A 19,073-nucleotide genomic window follows, 5' to 3' on the forward strand; every position below is an offset into this window, starting at 1 on the left:
GATCAGCAAACCAACATCCCATCATGCACTGTGAGACATCAACGCAATTTACAAACCCATTAACATGTTAATGGTTCTTTTGACAGCTACGTCTCTAATTATCCTTTTATTGCAGTAAAAAGGCAACTTGAAATTAAACCATTTGTTTTTTGAAGAGATTCATTTATCACGCTGAGAGTATTCAACGAGCTCTTCAGATGTGTTCAAATCTGCATCGGCTTTTAATAGTTCAAATGCATGGAGAACAATTCCATTAGCTGACAGAAACACTTCATTTCATTTTTAACAAATCACGTGCAATTATGATAAATTATAAATAATGCAAAATGATTGCCACTATTTCTAGCAGACGAGACAAAAATATGAAAGCGACTAAGTGCATGAAAAAATTACATGCTATAAATAGCAGCTCATTTACACTAAGTGCAAAAAGCACGATCAGGATGAGTTTGTTTCTTCATCAGATTTGTAGAAATGTAGCATTGCATCAGTGTCTCATCAATGGATGCTCTGCAGTGAATGGGTGCCGTCAGAATGAGAATCTTGATAAAAACATCACAATAATCCACAGCACTCCAGTCCATCAGTTAACATCTGGAGAAGACAAAAAATGCGTGTTTGTAAGAAATAAATCCTTCATTAAAATATTTTTAGCTTTAAACTGCTGCTTCTGGCAAAAAAACGTGAATCCACCGTCTAAAAGAAAGAGTTGTGATCATCTTGATTGTTTAAAGGCCTTAGAAATTTGCATATAAAAAATGAAAGAGTATAAAACTCCTAATGATCCAGAAGAATCAAATATAAAATATAAATGAAATATGTTGCACATTTCAGAAATTTGATAACAGCCTTGATACCGCTGCTGGAGAATTCCTTGAAAGACTTTCCGCAGAAAACTGTGTGTGTGTGTGTGTGTGTGTGTGTGTGTGTGTGTGTGTGTGGGTGTGTGTGTGTGTGTGTGTCACAGAGGCTGTAATCATCAGAGAGCTGGAGTGAGTGTAAATTTTCCCCACATGCTTGTAGCTCTTTCTTTTCAAGTCTTCATAATTGTTGTTTTATCGTTTGTCTTCCGACAGCAGAGTCTGACAGCTCAGTGTCAACAGACGCTCGTTCAATCCTTCCTCACAAACACTAACTACTCACTCGTTTCAGATGGGAGAATGTTGCTAAACTCATTTAACAGTGGTGTTGGTGAAGGAAAGCTCTCTACACAGGTGTGTGTTGAAGCGATGCTGCTGGATCCCACGTTACACACTCCTAAACCGTCCTGTTGGTTATTCTGCTGTTTTCATTAGGGAAACCCTGCATACTTGCTTAACTGTAGCTATGGTTTCATGCACATATCTATATGCAAATTTTGGGAAATGGCATTAAAAAACCCTGGACTGCAAAGCATGTTTTAAAATGTGCATAACATTCAAAGAAGACATGCACATAAATTATGATGGAAACACATTCACAGAATACAATTTATCAGTGTAATGGTGTAAAAGATATTTATATATATTTCTTTAATATTAGAACATTAATATTCTTTATTTATACTTTATTTATTGTAGATGTATTTATTTTATAACAAACATATTAAATTAAATATATACATGTACATTTTTATTTATAGTATAGAAATATATATATAAATAAATAAATAAATATATAGAATTATAGAATTATAGAATTATAAAAATGAGTATTATAGAATATACATAATATATGTATCTTTATATTATGTATAAAGTTAATTTAAAATATTTATTTATTTGTTTATATTACATTTACATTAATGTGTGTCTTAAATAACGGATCATTTATTATTTAATAGTAAATAACATTATTTTTAATGCGTATTCTAGATATATTTAATCTATAATATTATTTAATTTTAATGCTCATTTATTTTAGATGTATCTAATTGTATATATTTATGAATAAAATGTATACGAATTAATATATGCTTTTAACATATATATAATTATGCATATGCATAATTTCTGTCTCCCTTTAATTATGTCATTTGGTTCAGGTGTGTGTCATTAATTTTCTTAATTTTTCCTCATATTTCAGTTGTGTTCAGTTCACTGTTTTCTGTCCGGTCTACTACATCCCTGCTCCTGAATGAGCTGTGGTTGGTCGACTTACATGTCAATCAAAGGGTTTCTTCCTGTCATGTGGGCGGTGCTTGGTCAGAGAGTCCTGCAGGTGTGAATATAAACACACACAGAAGGTCAAAGTGAGATCCTGATTCTCTCTCTTAATAGTTTTACTCTCAGCTAAACACGGTTACTTTATAACCTCTTGTTTTCGGCAGTTTTACCCAGGGCTTTAAAAGCAAAGCTAACCTTCACATCGGTTTCCAGAGTGAGTAAAATGACTCAATTATGTGTTTTCTGAGCTACTTTACATAAATCAGAACCAGCTAGTGATGGTAATGAAGGTTTAGTGATAAACAGGTGGCATGTCTGTTTTGGGATTCATTTCACCTTGAGAACGAGAAGCTGCTCATTAATGCAAACTCACAGGAGTTGACATCTTTAGCTATCCGCACATAAACATCTCAATAACCTTCATCTCCTCTCTAGACGTTACCCAGCATGCATTGCTCTTAATCCGTTTCATCATTATGGAGATAAATAAGTTTGTGTCCATTTCACGACAGGGATGTGGTTATTGCTTGTGTGTCATTTAGCAAACATGGGTTTTTATCTTTTATGACGGGACACACGCCACAGGGTTCAGAGACGAGCTCAAGGACAAATCGTCAAAAATAAGACCAAATATCAGAGAAATAATGAAAGGAATGGACAAAACTGCAGTGTCACTTATGAACACATACAGTGTGTTTTTTGTTTTCATGAAAAAACTAATTATGACTTCAGTGCGAGAAACTTATGACGAGAAAGTTTTTTTTGTTATTTGTTTTTATGGTTTTGAAAGAAGTCTCTTCTGGTCACCAAGACTGCATTTATTTGATTTAAAATACAGTAAAAACAGTAAAATAGTGAAATATTTTTACAATTTACAATAAGTGTTGTTTATATGAATATCTATTAAAGTGTAATTTATTTCTGTGATGCTCCGCTGTATTTTCAGCATCATTCCTCCAGTCTTCAGAGTCACATGATCTTCAGAAATCATGAAAATATGATGATTTAATAATCATTTCTGATTATTATCAATGTTGAAAACAGTTTCATATTTTTGTGGAAATCATCATAAAAAAGGTTAAGAAAAAAAGATATTAAAATTTTTATTTAGCAAGCAGACATTACAAATTTATCAAAATTGACGGTAAAAACATCGATAATGTTACAAAAAAAAATGTATTTCAAAAACATATTTTAAACTTTTTTTTTTTCATCTTTGAATCCTGAAAAATAAAATGCATCACAGTTTCCACAGAAATATTGTGCAGCACAACTGTGTTCAACACTGATAATAATCAGAAATGATTATTAAATCATCATATTTTCATGATTTCTGAAGATCATGTGACACTGAAGACTGGAGGAATGATGCTGAAAATACAGCGGAGCATCACAGAAATAAATTACACTTTGTTACCGACTCAGACAGAAAACTGTTATTTTAAACCGTAATAATATTACACAGTATTATGCTTTTTACTGTATTTTTGATCAAATAAATGCAGTCTCTGTGAGCATATAACCCTTATTTTAAAAACATTAGTATAAATGCTGTAGATTACGAGGAAAGTGATGCACTTTGGAAAGTTTCTCAAGCTTGTGTTCAGCGTTTAGAGAAACTTGTGATCTGAAAGCCTCCTAATAGACTCAGTGTTAGATGTGAACACACTCCAGATCAAAGCCGTGCACACGAACGCTCTCAGAAGATGAACCCCGAGGCACGTCTCAAACACAGACCCTCATGTCTGACTCTGAATCCTAAAACACGGCCTGGAAACGGTGCACGCTGCTGCTGCATGTCGTTTATGTGAACATTTCTATACTTAATCTCAGTTTAGCATGTATTTAATGTATCCCAGAATCTATTTCAACAAGCTCAGAAAATCAAAACACTAAAAACGAGTTGCATGTGCACTTAATATTTAGTTTACACATACAATATCAAACTTCAGGGGGGCATCCCAAACTAGTTAAAGTTCCTCTCTTGTGTGAAACAGGATTGAGTTTGCACGAGCGTGTCTTGCACATAACCGCGTGACCCTGACTCTGTTCACTGCTTGGAAATCTGATTTGCTTTTTAAATCCGATCTTTGGGATTTACTGTCGGTTTTCTTCTGCAGCTACTGTGAATAGCTGTCATCTTGGAAAGAAAGCGTGGAAAATTGAACATTTTGTCATTCCCTGTTGAAAATAAAGCTGTGAAGCTAAAGCGGTCCGGCTTGGAGACAGACTAGACCATCTTAGGCTAGTTTAAGATGATTTTCAGCATCACTGGCATAGGCCTTCTGTATTTTATTAATTCATGCGTTACCTGAAACCACAAATATACTCTCGTTCACTCTCTTACAGGAGTATATAGATTTGGACTGGGTTAAAAAGACAAACACACAACATTCGGCTGTTTGAACCAGGATCACTGGGTAAAAACTGATAGCCTGAATGCTCTGTAAGTCGCTTTGGATAAAAGCGTCTGCTAAATGCATACATTAAATTAAATTAAATTAATGGCTAGTGTGGACAGAAACTGAAATTGTAAATAAATCACATTTATTCAAATTGCATTCTCTTATAAAACACTTAGATGTATACTGTATGTACATTCATTTTATTTATTAAAAAATATATATTTATTTAAAAAAACTTTAATTATTATTTTTCATAAATGATTCACCAGTAATTTTTTTTAATTAATAACAAAAAAGTAAACAAATATTCAGTTATTTATTCATTTGTGTACTAATTTATTTTTATTAATGTGTTCTAATTAATTTTTCCTTTGTAAGCCACATACAGTAAACACACATTATGTATATCAATATTTATTTTATTTATAAAAATATATAATTATTCAATAAATTATATTTTTATAATAGCTCTTTCAGTAACTATTATGCAAACATTTACAAAAACATTTTTTATTAATGCATTCTAAATACATTATTTTTGTTTCATGTAAACTATTTTATTATTTATATAAATATATATATATATATTTTTTTATTTAATAAATAATTTCTTTTTATTAAATTCTTCACCAATGAATTTTAAAAATATATGTGTATTTAATTAGTAACATTATGAACAAACATTCTTCCAGTGCATTATTTGTGATTATTATAATATCTGTTCATAGTTATCAGTTCTTTAATAATTTTCCCAAAATGTTAGCAAAAATATGTTATTGATACTTTGGAAATGGAATGTTTTATTTTTGAAACATGTTAGTTGAATGTTTATCTAATGTTACTTTTTATATATGTTACTTATTACAGAATGTTTACAGAACAGTGAAACATTGTAACATTCCCATAATTCTAAAATGGAATGTTCTTTTAAAAAAAATAAAAAAAAATGCACTTTTGAACACAGAGAGAACATTCTGAAATAAACAAATGTTTTTTTAGAGCATTGTATTAGCTAGTGTAATTATATAAATAAAAAAAATTGTTCCTTGTCATATGAAAAACCTAATGTATGTGTGAAATAGCATAGAGCTCCAGAATGAACCAGCTAGATAAACCCAGTTAATAGCAGGTTTTAGCTGCCTGTTTGAAGCAGATCAGAGTCTGATCTCAGGTCAGCATCTCAAAGCTTCATTTCAGGCTCACAGATGCTTCTCCTTCAATCTGCGGCCGCACAGAGATGAGAAACGCTCGGAGACTTGTCCCGAAGGAGTTCTCTCTCGGCCTGCTGGGAGTCATTAATTAAAGTCCGAGCTCGCCGCCGTCAGCCAATAGAAACGTCCGTCATCTGCCCCGCTCGTTTGTAAAAGCCATTTACTGTAGCTGCAATATGCAAGTTTCTGTCTGCAATAAAAAAGATGCATTAAACATGCAAGACGTGTAATTCTTTCCATTCCTCAGCGGTGAAAGCGAGATGTTAGCGTTTGTTCAGCGCACACAGCGTAAACAGCACGTTTCTGGTCATTTTCCTAAAGTGTCACTGTCGCAAAGCAACACTGGCTCTCGGTTTACAAGCCAGACGTCAGAATAAAGGGAGAATTATCTCCGTGTTCTGAATAATGCTGCTGTAAGGCTGTTCGGAGGCTGTTTGTTCGACTGTCCTACTTTGAGAAATCAGCTAACAAGTGCAAAATTCTGTCTACATAATTACATACAGACGACTGTAGCTGAAAAAGAGAGTTTTTCCCTCACACGATTTTCATATATTTTCTCTTCGTTTAGTTTTTCATCATTTTCCCTGCACTATTTTACTGAAGGAGTCCTTGAGGAGGCATCTGAAGCACAGTCGATCACGCTTCAGGCTTCCAGGGCCCTTCAGAGACTGTTCTTTTTCATTTAAAAATCTATTTTGTGTGAGATTGTTCTCCTAAAATTCCACAAGAAATGAAAAAACACTATGGCAAAAACAAAAAAGAATGTCCGTGACATAAAGTGAGATTGAGTTCATGTTGAAGACCTTTAATAGCAAACTTTGAAAGGAAATCTGAGGATGTAAAATGGATAGTATTTACTCACTATCTGTTTGTTTCTTCATCAGGTTTGTAGAAATGTAGCATTGCATCAGTGTCTCATCAATGGATGCTCTGCAGTGAATGGGTGCCGCCAGAATGAGAGTCTGATAAAAACATCACAATAATCCACAGCACAGTCCATCAGTTAAGACAAAAGCTGAAACACATCCAGCATTAAGATGCTTTTAACTAAAATACGAATCCATAAAGATGTTTGTTCATAACGCTGAGAGAACCTTGCCAGAACATTCAGAGAATGTTTCCTATTAGCTGTGTATTTCTTTCGGAATGTTCAGAGAATGTTCAAAAGTAACATTTCCATAATGTTTGCATGATGATAGAACGGAACTTTACCTGAATGTTTATTCTAGAATTCACTTGACCAAGAATTTTTTTTTTAAATACGGCAATTTCAGTGAACGTTTCGAAAAAGCGATTTCATAACATTATCAAAACATTCAATATTTGTTAACTAAAATCATATTTTAACCATTTCTTACTATGTTGTTGTTTTTTAGCATCTGTGTTATTTTTAGGATCTGATTTGTATTATTTGTTTTGTTATTTATTTGAATTTTAGTTCAATTATGTCTTAAAATCGATAGTATTTACTCACTCTCTGTTTGTCTCGTCATCAGATTTGTAGAAATGTAGCATTGCATTAGTGTCTCATCAATGGATGCTCTGCAGTGAATGGGTGCCGTCAGAATGAGAGTCTGATAAAAACATCACAATAATCCACAGCACTCCAGTCCATCAGTTAAATCCAGCATTAAGGCGTTTTTAACTAAAATACGAATCCATAAAACCCCAAAACTATTCATGCCATCACTGCAAAACCCTCTTTAGGATCCGTTATTTTTATAGAGACGAATTTGAGAGACTTTTTTAAACGCCTTTAATCACATTAGTGAGAAACAACTGAGCTATTAGCAATCTCATCTGGGATTTTATTTCCCTAACCAAACTCTGGATGTGTCCTCTGTCTGGTTTAATGCTGGTTTATTACTAAAGCAAATATTTACTCCGTTCAACTGCAGCGCAGACAAAACCAAAAGCCCACGGCGTTCATTAGAACAGCTCATAAATATATTTAGAATATATTTACTCTGGAAATGTTTCGAACCACAAATTTCCGTTTCCCAAGCCTGCCATCTTCATTTCTCCATTGTTCGGTGATGCAAAAAAGACCAAAATGCACATCAGTCGATAAACCAAAGAGAATGCATGACCCTTCCAGACAGACAACCTTTTAACTAAAACATTAATAATGATATGTTGACCAGTCGCACTGGAGGTCAGATTTCAGAGCGTCAGGTATTTTTATGCATCCTCGTAGAGGAAGTTCTGTGATATTCAATCCTTCTGATTAAAACCATATATCGTCATCATATCACAGAGGCTTTTCCTGTTCCTCTTGTAATTATATACCTGCCTCCTCCTGAGAGACACACAGCCTTCTTCATGCAACACAAATCACTGTGCATTACCATCCAACAATTTTAATAAACGCTGACAAATACATCCACAAGGGAGTTTGAAATGTCAGCTGACTGTAATCATCTGCTTCTGTTTCCGAACTGTTCGCACGCACAAATCATGACGTTTCCATGAAGGGAAATCTGCAAAGACAGACTGAAGAGAGATGTTTCAACCTCCATTCATAATGTGTACAGTACAGCTAAAGGGAATCGTGTGGAGAACGATCTGGGCTGTTAACTGAAAGGTTGTAGGTTCAGATCTCAGAAGGGTTGATCTATAACTGTAGAGTTCACTTTAACACTTAAAGCATTATGCAGATCTGCTGTTTAAAACCCACACAGTTAGTTGTGTACATGGCAGTGCTGTAATTGGATTGCATTGGAGGATTTTTTATTTTTTTTGGAATTAAATAAAGGATTTAAGGCTGGGGGGGCGGTAAATATATAAAACTTTTTTTGAAATTTTATAAAAAGATTTAAGGGGAAGAAATAAAATGAATATATAAACCTTTTTTAAATTTTTATAAAAAGATTTAAGGGGAAAAATAAAATGAATACATAAAACTTTTTTTAATTATATAAAAAGATTTAAGGGGAAAAAATAAAATGAATATATAAACCTTTTTTAATTTTTATAAAAAGATTTAAGGGGAAAAATAAAATGAATATATAAACCTTTTTTAATTTTTATAAAAAGATTTAAGGGGAAAAAATAAAATGAATATATAAACCTTTTTTTAATTTTTATAAAAAGATTTAAGGGGAAAAATAAAATGAATACATAAAACTTTTTTTAATTTTATAAAAAGATTTAAGGGGAAAAAATAAAATGAATATATAAACCTTTTTTAAATTTTTATAAAAAGATTTAAGGGAAAAAATAAAATGAATACATAAAACTTTTTTTAATTTTATAAAAAGATTTAAGGGGAAAAAATAAAATGAATATATAAAACTTTTTTTTTTTTTTGCAAATATGCACATTCACTTTTTTCATAATTTATTCGCAAAATGATGAATTGTTTTTTGTTTCCTCACATCAAGTTATGAATTATGTAAATAATTAGGCCTATATTAATTCAAAACGGCTAAATTCGCCATAAAGTAGAGTGACCTTTTATATCTTAAAAAGACAGTTGTCAGATAATAAATGTTAAGATACTTGCATCTTACCTCACACCAAAAACAATCACTATAAAGATAACCATATTTAAGAATAGTAGAGTCCACAACCAGAACGATGAATGTCTTTGGAGCCGAAGATGAAGCTGTGAGGAGCATCAATGCACTGAAGCTGAGCCACAGACAGAAGCAGTGCACCCTGGGAAACAAGTGTGCCATTTTTCCCCAATCAGACGCTGATTATGAACGTGAGAGCAGCCTCGGCTCGAGCATCGATGGCTCCTCTGTCATTTTTACACAGTGGACACACTTGAGTTTGTTTGGCTGAACCGGCGAGCCAAACACATCAGCGGCTCTCAGTCAGTGAAGTGATCACCAAAAGCACAGTCGCAGAGGATGATGGGTAGACGGAGGTCGCCTCTCTTTTATTAAAGCTCATCTCTGTGTGTAATTGGCTGATAATCTGCCGTGGAAGGTATTTGTCTCCGACTTGTTCCGTGTCCTTCTCAGATGGAGCCAAATAATCGTTCTCTCAAAATGAAGATCTATTCCTGGAGCAACGCTGAATCATCAGACGGATTGCATTAATATTGCTGTTTTAATTCTTCGTGTCTGCGCACCGAAACGTCGGAGAAACTGTGAACGATAATCAAATATTCATGCCATCTGGAGTCGTTGAGGAATTGGGACGGTTATGCAATAATAGCAGGTTTAGTTGGATCAGTGCATACTAGAAGATCTCTGAATCTGGATTAAAGAAACACAAAGGGTTCCAGTTGTTTCTCACATTTCAGTTTTTTTTACCATGGAATATATAATAAAAAAAAATTAATTAATTTATCTTGCATTTCTCAGTTTATATCTCTCAATTAGGATTTTGTAAAATATTAAACTTTTTTTCTTGCAATTGTGAGAAATTTTATAAATGTTTTTTTTTTTTTTTTATGGAATAAAAAAGTTCTTTTCATTTTAAAATTCTAAATTGCTAAATTGTTTTTTTTTTTAATTTCCAACTTTGGTTTATTCCAACCAAAATTTAGTTGCATTTTTTTATGATTTTTTTTTTTTTTTTTTTTTTTTTTTTTTTGCAATTGTGTCACGATTGTGAAACTTCTTCTCAGAATTGCAAATGTATAATTCTGACTTTTAAAATTTTTTGGAAAATTTGTGAGATAAAATAAAAAAAAAACAGGCTTCTATAGTCAACAACATTCGTTAACATGAACTACAGTAACACGTTAAAATACTACTAAAGCATTTAATACTCTTAGTTCATGTCTATTTCAGTTTACAAATGCATTATTAAAATCAAAAGTTGTTTCTGTGAATATTATTTAATGCACCTGATCCAACAATTGCATTTTTATTAACTAGCTTATAGCTAACAATAATAAATACATACTATTAATGAATACATTAATGTTATTGTAAGTGTTTTTACCCTAAAAGAAAACATATTTGTGAATGAAAATAAAATAAACTTAATTTAAGGTGTATTTTTATATCTCACAATTTTATTTAAAATAGTTTTAAGGACGTTTAGGTGGAAAACGAGAGTGTTTTACCATTATTCCCAACTAAAATTGGACAGTTTTTTCAGGTGATGCTTGCAGACTGTGGACTTACTAAACAAACTCCACTGGGATGAATAGAGATGAGAAGAATAGAAATGGGAACATATGGCTCTTGAGGAACATCAAGAAAGAATCGGATGTCTCTGGAAATTTCACTCTGTAAGTTGCTTCAGATAAAAATGTGTTCTTTGAGAAGAGAAGATTTATAATATTCACCAAAGAGAATAAATAGATCAGAATCGCAGAATTTATGAGCTCTGTGTTACATTGCATCTCGTGTAATCTGACGAAATATCATCTGGCGCTTGCTTCGCATCAATTGTGGATGTTGTATAACACCTTAAAGCTTGCATTTTAAAGTCTTTACGGAAACTTTAGATCAAGTTAGCCGCACTGAAATCAAAACAGCAGATGATGTTATCGATCATGCAAAAATACGTTTGTTTCCTCTGTCTTGTATTATTAAAATCAAGACCCGATCCCTGACTGTTTCCATCCGTCATCAATCGCTCAGTCGACGTCAGCATGCGTGTCGAGCCAAAGGCAAGTCACAACGCCTTTTCAGAGTTTCGAGATTCGGTTTCTGGGACAAAATGTCAAAACTGTTCAATTCAATGTGTCAGAGCGAGAATCTGATCTCATCCTCCTCTGAATTCACAGACACATCTGTCATTTCTCCAGCTAATGATTTTAGCCATCATATTTCCATCCGTCAAAACAGTTCAATGTTTATTGTGTGAGCTGAGGACTGGTTTTAATAACCGAGGCTGGACATCAGATTTAACTCTTTTGGTTCAATGCAAATCTGATCATCCAGCTGAGTGTGCATTAGTCAGGTTTTGACGTTTTGTGTTGCTGTCTGGCATTGAAAAACATGCAATCTGATTAGAAACACAATACTGTCTAATATGTACATTATATGTTGACGTTAAAAGTGCATTAAGCACGTGTTTAAAATGCATTGTTGTGCATGGATCGTGTTGCATGTTTAATTCAGTAACTGGCATCATTATCATCTGTTTTCTGCATTTTTAAAGCAAACTAAGCATGATGTGTCAGTGACCCTGGAGCACAAAAGCAGTCTGAAGTCTCTGGGGTGTGTTTGTAGCAATTAAATGCATGGGTCAAAATTATCGATTTTTCTTTTATGCCAAAAATCATTAGGATATTAAGTAAAGATCATGTTCCATTTAGATATTTTGTACATTTCCTATCGTAAATATATCAAAACATATTTTTTTTGATTAGTAATATGCATTGCTAAGAACTTAATTTGAACAACTTTAAAGATGATTTTCTCAATATTTAGATTTTTTTGCACACTCAGATTCCAGATTATAAAATAGTTGTATCTCAGACAAATATTATCAGATCCTAACAAACCATACGTCAATGGAGAGATGATTTATTGAGATGATTTTCAAAAAAAAAAAGATATTTAAATTGACACTTCAGCCGATCTCTGGGTCTGGTGCTACCACTTTTAGCTTAGCTTAGCATAGATCATTGAATCTGATTAGACCGTTAGCCGATGGAAAATGCTAACGGTCTAATCAGATTCAATGATCTATGCTAAGCTAAGCTAAAAGCGCTACCGCCGGACCCAGAGATCGGCTGAATGGATTCGTAAACAGTAAAACTAAACCATTTAGAAAAAAAGTGTAGTGTTCCTTTAAGGTTAAATATGTTAGATTCATGTTGATATTGCACATGGTTTATTTGCATTGTGTGAAGGCTGTGACCCATTTTCAGTTGGTGATGTAGAATTTGAATCAAACTGAACTGAATTTGAATCCTTACAGGATGTGGAGTTGGAATTTGAATTTAAATTTCAAAAAGAGGAATGTATTCGATAATATTCCATAACTGTCACACAGGAGGAATTTAAACATGACAAACAATAAATATGAATATCATTCATCTACACTGTTTATTATACCTGAAAGCACACATTTTATCTCTTTATTTAGACAAAATAACACATATTCAAGTCATGTACTTTCAACATTAACATTGTTTAATGATTTTGGAAGTGCTGTTTGGTTGTAGGGAACATGTGTTCTTCTCTAAAAATGCAGCATTTTGAAATTTGAAAATCTGAAGTTCATGCATTGAATAGGTTTGTTCAACTCTGTTCTGAGCGCTGCTCATCCCTGTATTTCACCTCGTGTGTATTTTGTATTTTGGCAAATATAGAGGATTATCTGGGAATTCCATGCATGCTTAAAATTAAAACCAGCTTCTTTCAGAAATGGTGTGTCATTCTGAACATATTCTGTCAGTCAGAGATTCTTTGAAAACTATTTCACGGTCAAAGCTTCAACAGGATTTTTTTTTTCTTAGAAATCAATTTCTCTCTCTCTCTCTCTCTCTCTCTCTAGATCTGTTATTTTTCGACAGTATCTCGTTAATGCTTCAAAGTACACATAACAAGTTCACCGTTTAGTGTTAGTTAATTTGAGTCGTTTCACTCCCACAATGTGAGTATTTCGTGCTCTTTAGACGTATATTTGAAATGCAAACGCTCCTTTGAGACGCTCCGAGAGCTTCATTATAGTTCGGTGTCATTCCAATTTAGATAAGAGAGTAATCTGTCTAATGCCACTGATACAGCTCGTCTAAATGTGCTCGGCTGCAAAGGTCTGTCAGAGAGAGAATGGAGCAGAGGATTATGGGATTGAGCTCTTCATGGGCTCATGATCTAACAGGTGTTTTTGGTGAACAGGTGTTGGAAAATGAAGATGTCTTTTAGTTTCAGGACCTCTTACTGTGGTCCCGAGCTGCTGACAGGGATTTGACTCAATCCCAAAACTGTGTAGAACACACTAGCTTCATTGCAAAGAGCTCTACAGAGCAGGGTTATTAGAGGTGGCTAAAACTATAAAAATACCTGAACTGAAATCAATTTATTTTTTTATACAGTATTTTAATTTTGGTTAATGTTTTAGTCAAATGTTTTCAGTGGTTTTGTAATTTTTAGTAGTTTTCTTAAAGAGAAGGAGAGAGAAAAATATCCAAATATATTTTAAAATAAAATTTGATTCAGTTTTATTTCAATTGTCAAGTTATATTAAATGAAAATGAAAATTATTATTACCGGCAAATATCTGAAATAAAATATTTGTACAATTGTATTATTTTATTTCATCTGCTTGCCAAGACAAAATTTCTCAAGTACATTTCTCAACTATTTTTTTTAACATCTATTTAGTTTATATTACATTTTAATATTTAATAGTTATAATTTTTAATTTCAATATTTAATTTTTAGTAGTTATTCATTTCTAGTTCAGTTTAAATGCATTTAAATGTGTTTTATGAGTTGAAATGTTGCTTTGTAAAATAGCTGAAAAAATATGATTAAAATGTTTTATTTTTATTTTATTATATTAATTTAGTTGTACTTGATAAACGACCTAAAAGGAAAAAATATTTTAATTTATTTAACTAAAAAAAGACAAAAACACACAACAAAAGTACTAACATTTTAACCAAAAATAATTAATAAGAACTATAATAGTATCTCAGTAATACTGTAGAGGAAAAAAATATAGTTGGTTGACATTATATTAATAATCAGTAGCTCATTTTGATTTCTCATTTTTGTTAAATGAATTTATGTAAATGATCAGATGAGTGATGTTAGTTAGACAAGACTCAGGAAGCGTAAGTTTTGGTTTCACACACATATGCGACCCAGTCATTAGAGAAGAGGAGGAACTCATGCATAATTCATGAGCTTCTGATTAAAGCAGCAGAGCTCCGCCCCTTTCTGTCATCATGGCAGCAGCAGAAGTGCCTCAGTCATGCATTATAGATGCAGAAACAGCCACCTGACACGATCGATGGGAAGACACAGGCCACAAATCCTGACTCCAGCCACTTAAAAACTAATTACACCCGCTGATTTACCTTATGAATCCATCAGGGTTTGCAGAGCTCATGTAAATTCACCGCGCATCTCTGGAGATCCCATTGCATCGTTTCTAGTGTTTGCTCTACAAATTCAATCTGTGGCATATTATTGACTAATTGCCTTGAAAAACATATGCAAATGAACACAATGGCGTAATCACTTCTTCATTTTCTATTTATTAATTTTTTTAGCATCCTGTGGGACCCTGAATGTCATGCATCTCGTTTGCGCCGGCTGGTAATCAGTTTTCTCTCTTCATTACAGCTCCGTGATTGTAAACAGCATTATAATATTGTCTTTTTACTCCAGAATGGACCGGAGTTTGGGGCAAGCAATGCTGGACAATTAAAATGCACACATTTCCCAGCGTGTGAAACCACCCACCTGGAAACATGCGAGGGCAACAGCTGGTCAGACATCTCATGCTGTTTAATTACCGCTGACATCCCCGTGGCTCTTAATAAAGGTACATGGAAATGACATGAAAAGAATTAGCAGTATTACAGCAGCGTTCGTGCTTGACAGCTGGGAAATCAGGTTATAGAGGTGGACAACATGAAATAAGTTTTGCATTGCAGGATTTTATGATACACTCTCAGAAAAAATAAAAAAGGTGCATTTTAGTACCTACAGTAGTCTACATATTAGTATCTTTTGAAACCTTTTTTTTTTTTGCTCTCAGTGTATAATTATTTTTTCAGGGGTGCAAACTATACACAAAATTTTATACTAAATAATAATTTGGAAATGGCTGTTTTTGAATAATCTACTGAATTAAATATTAATAAAATTAGCTTTGCCTGCTTTTTGCTAAACTGCCATTCAAAAAGTTTGATATAATTAGCGTAAAATTTTTATTAAAAATTTTATTAAATCTTTATGTTCCCCAAAGCTGCATTTAATTGATAAAAAATACAGTAGTATATTTTTATTATATTATAATATTATATCGTATTATATTTAAATTTAACTGAAATAAAATGAAGACATTTTATTATGTTTATAATTTGTTTTCATTAAAATTTTGATCTGTATTTTTGTTATTTTTTTGTTGTTTTTAAAATGTCTGAATATTTTTCTCTTTTTTTTTTTTTTACAAATGTTCATATTAATTTATTAATATATTTATATATTAATATTCATATATTTATATATTAATTAATTTATATATTAATTATATTAATTAATTTAGTTTGTGTTTACAAATATATAATTTAATTTAATATCATTTATAATTATAATATATTAATTAATTTGGTTTGTTTTTTGTGCACAAACAGAAATGTTCCAGTTTAACACATTTAGCATTGTCTGCTACATACTGTTTGTGCTTGTTAAATAAATGAAGCAGGATGCTAATATGATACAGTATTCACTTTATGTAGCATTACATGCACTATTCTCCCTCTTGAGGACAGATTTTGGTCTCCATCTGTTAGCAGCTAATCAGTTTCCTCTGGGACACTCCTGTAAGGTTTCCTCTCTCATTTCTGGTCATTAAGTTAATCCTGCTAATTGAATCATTTGATATGTAATGACACTTTTAATGGAGGTCAGCGTGTGCCAGAGGAATCGCTTGGAAAGTCACACACCTCTCCGCAGACATTAGTGAAGAACGGCTGAGTCAGCCGCAGGAAAGAGCAGTGAAATTCAGCACATATGTGAGAGATCTGAAGCTCTTCTGAGTGAGTTATATAATCAGAACGCATTCAGAGATCATATTCACTGTTTGGGAGTAAAACATTAGCAAGTATAGCAGCACAATCAGCTTTCCGGTGAAAAATGAGTCACTTGGATTTATACAGAAGTGCCTGAAAGTTTAGATTTAGTAAACGACATTAAATTAGCTTTCTGTGCAACGTCTTAAAGTACTCAGGCGTTTCGAAGCTTGGCAGTGTAATTATTATTTCTGACCTATCTTTAGATATTTACTGTACTTCTGCTGTTTGTATCTAGGCTTCAAAACAAGGACTACAAACAAGGAAAGTGTTTCTTTTGAAGAGAGATAAAGTCCAGTCAACAGAGACTTTGTGGAAACAGCTTTATTACACACTAAAGAAAAGACAAAATTTTAAAGAGAAAAGAAAAGCATAATAACTGACCAAAAAATGTATGAAGCAATTATCTTTCAGTTAGAGGAATAGTTCATCTAAAAATTAAAATTTGCTGAAAATGTCCTTTAACATCGGATTTGGAGAAATGTAGCATTGCATTAGTGTCTCATCAATGAATGCTCTGCAGTGAATGGGTGCCGTCAGAATGAGAGCTGATAAAAACATCACAATAATCCGTCAATTAACATTTTTTAGAAAATAAAAAAAAGCTGCATGTTTGTAAGAAACATATCCATCATTAAGACTTTTTTTTTGTTACTTCAAACCATTGCTTCCAGCTTAAATATTAGTTTATAATCCTCCAGTGAAAAATTGCATCTCTTGTTTTCTCTCACATCAAAATCCAGACACATATTTATTTAGAGCTGTTTAAACACTACTTGATCTGTGCAGATTTCTCTCCTGATTCAGACCAGAACACTTTTTTTTATTATGGATTATTATAGATTTATAGATTATTTAGCTGGTAGTTAAAAACATCTTAATGCTGGATTCGTTTCAGTTTTAGTCTTCTCGGGATGTTCACTGAAGGACTGGATTTATTTTGTATCATTGTGATGTTTTTATCAGCTCTCATTCTGACGGCACCCATTCACTGCAGAGCATCCATTGATGAGACATAGCACTGAGGACGTTTCTTTACTGCTGTCTTTGTGCATTAGGATATTTTTTAAAAATGGAAAACTAGCATGCTACATAATGTGTGGTAAATATGTAATACTGATGCCTTTTTAATAGTATTTTACATTGTTGTAACATGACTAGTTTTGTCAAAACAGCCTGGATCCACATGTTAATTCAGCGCTCACACATGGCCGACTGATTTCCCAGCATGCTTTTGAGAGAGCGAGTGATTTGCATCAGCGGTGATGGACATGAGATCACTTCCTTCCACCTGTAAGAACAGAGAAGATCATAATCACAGTCCATTTCCTCCTGGTAAGAATGCATTAGGTATTCACACGCGCTTCACACATCTGACTGTTTGCTGCCATATCCAATAAAAACATTTAGCTGGCTTCTCTAAGCGTTTGCGACTACGCCGTATGAGACGGGGAAAAGCAATTTACTCTCGGCAGATTGAGTCGAGGAACTGTTGGAATACAGAAACGGCTCTCGTAGACGGATTCGGACGCTTTGTGGATTCTGTGACGGAAAGATCAAGACGAGTTCAGATAGACTTCCTTAAATTGCGCTTGAATGATTCATTAGTCGATAAAGGTCAAAACAAATGAACAAACTTCATTTGTCAGATTTAGTGTTAGATGCATTGTGAAACACAATTTGTAGAAGCTGAGAGCGAAAAAGAAACTCGCAAACCTTTCGATTCTGGGTGTGGCAAAGGAATAGTTCACCCAAAATAATAATTCCTAAGAAACATATGACTCTTTTTGCTTCAGTAGAACACTAAAGAAGATTTTTGGATGAGTCCATGCTCCTTGGTGAACCATAAACTGCTAATCAATAGCTACCAGCATTTTAAGACTCATAAAAGCATAACCAGGCAAAGCTTATTTAATCATGTGACTCCTGACAATACATTGAGGTCTTATGAAGCGAAATGATCAGTCTGTGCAAGAAAAGAAACAGTATTTACAACATGTAATAAAGCGAATCAGGCAACAGGAGAATATGATTCTTTTGGACAATTTGATTCAATGAATGATTCAGTTCACTAGACATCCGTCTTCAGTTTGAGTCAAACTGTTTCCAGTGCCTTTTCGAGTAAGTGATTCACTGAATCACTGAATCAGTTCATTCATCATAGGATCAGATACTGTTTTGGTTTGTGTCCAGTTGGAATGACTCAGGTGTCTGAAAGTGAATTTTGACTCGTACCTGAACATGAAAATGTTTTAGGAGCTTCAGTCAAATTTGGTGAACTGGTTCATCCAAAAGAATCGCTTCGAAAGAATGATTCGTTCATGAACCAGTTCGTTTGCCTGAGGCTCTGGATTACAGGTAATAATGTTCAGTTTCTTGCACAGACTGATCGTTTTGCTTCATAAGACCTCAATATTTCATCTAGAGCTGCTTGTATTAATTTCACGTTGCCTATATTTGCTTTTTTAAATCTCAAAGTGTTGGTAGCCATTGGCTTGTGTTGTGTGAAACACCAAAGACCACAAAAAACTTCTTCACTGCTCTACTGAAGAAAAAAAGACAGCTTTGATGGAAATTTTGGGGTGAACTGTCCCTTTAAATTCTCTCCCTGGTTATAGATGGTTGGTTTGCACATTTGCATAAA

At 33.2% G+C, this 19,073-nt stretch overlaps 1 long non-coding RNA gene across 1 annotated transcript; it reads left to right on the forward strand.

Moving 5' to 3' along the window:
• Positions 1-2,246: 2,246 nt before the first annotated feature.
• LOC127972251 (uncharacterized) lies at positions 2,247-15,316 on the forward strand. Its single transcript, XR_008157057.1, has 3 exons — positions 2,247-2,358; positions 14,903-14,948; positions 15,021-15,316. It is a non-coding gene; the product is annotated as an uncharacterized LOC127972251 (long non-coding RNA).
• The last annotated feature ends 3,757 nt before the right edge of the window (positions 15,317-19,073 follow it).

The sequence above is a fragment of the Carassius gibelio genome, chromosome B15 (genome assembly GCF_023724105.1).
Source record: "Carassius gibelio isolate Cgi1373 ecotype wild population from Czech Republic chromosome B15, carGib1.2-hapl.c, whole genome shotgun sequence".
NCBI lineage: Eukaryota > Metazoa > Chordata > Actinopteri > Cypriniformes > Cyprinidae > Carassius > Carassius gibelio.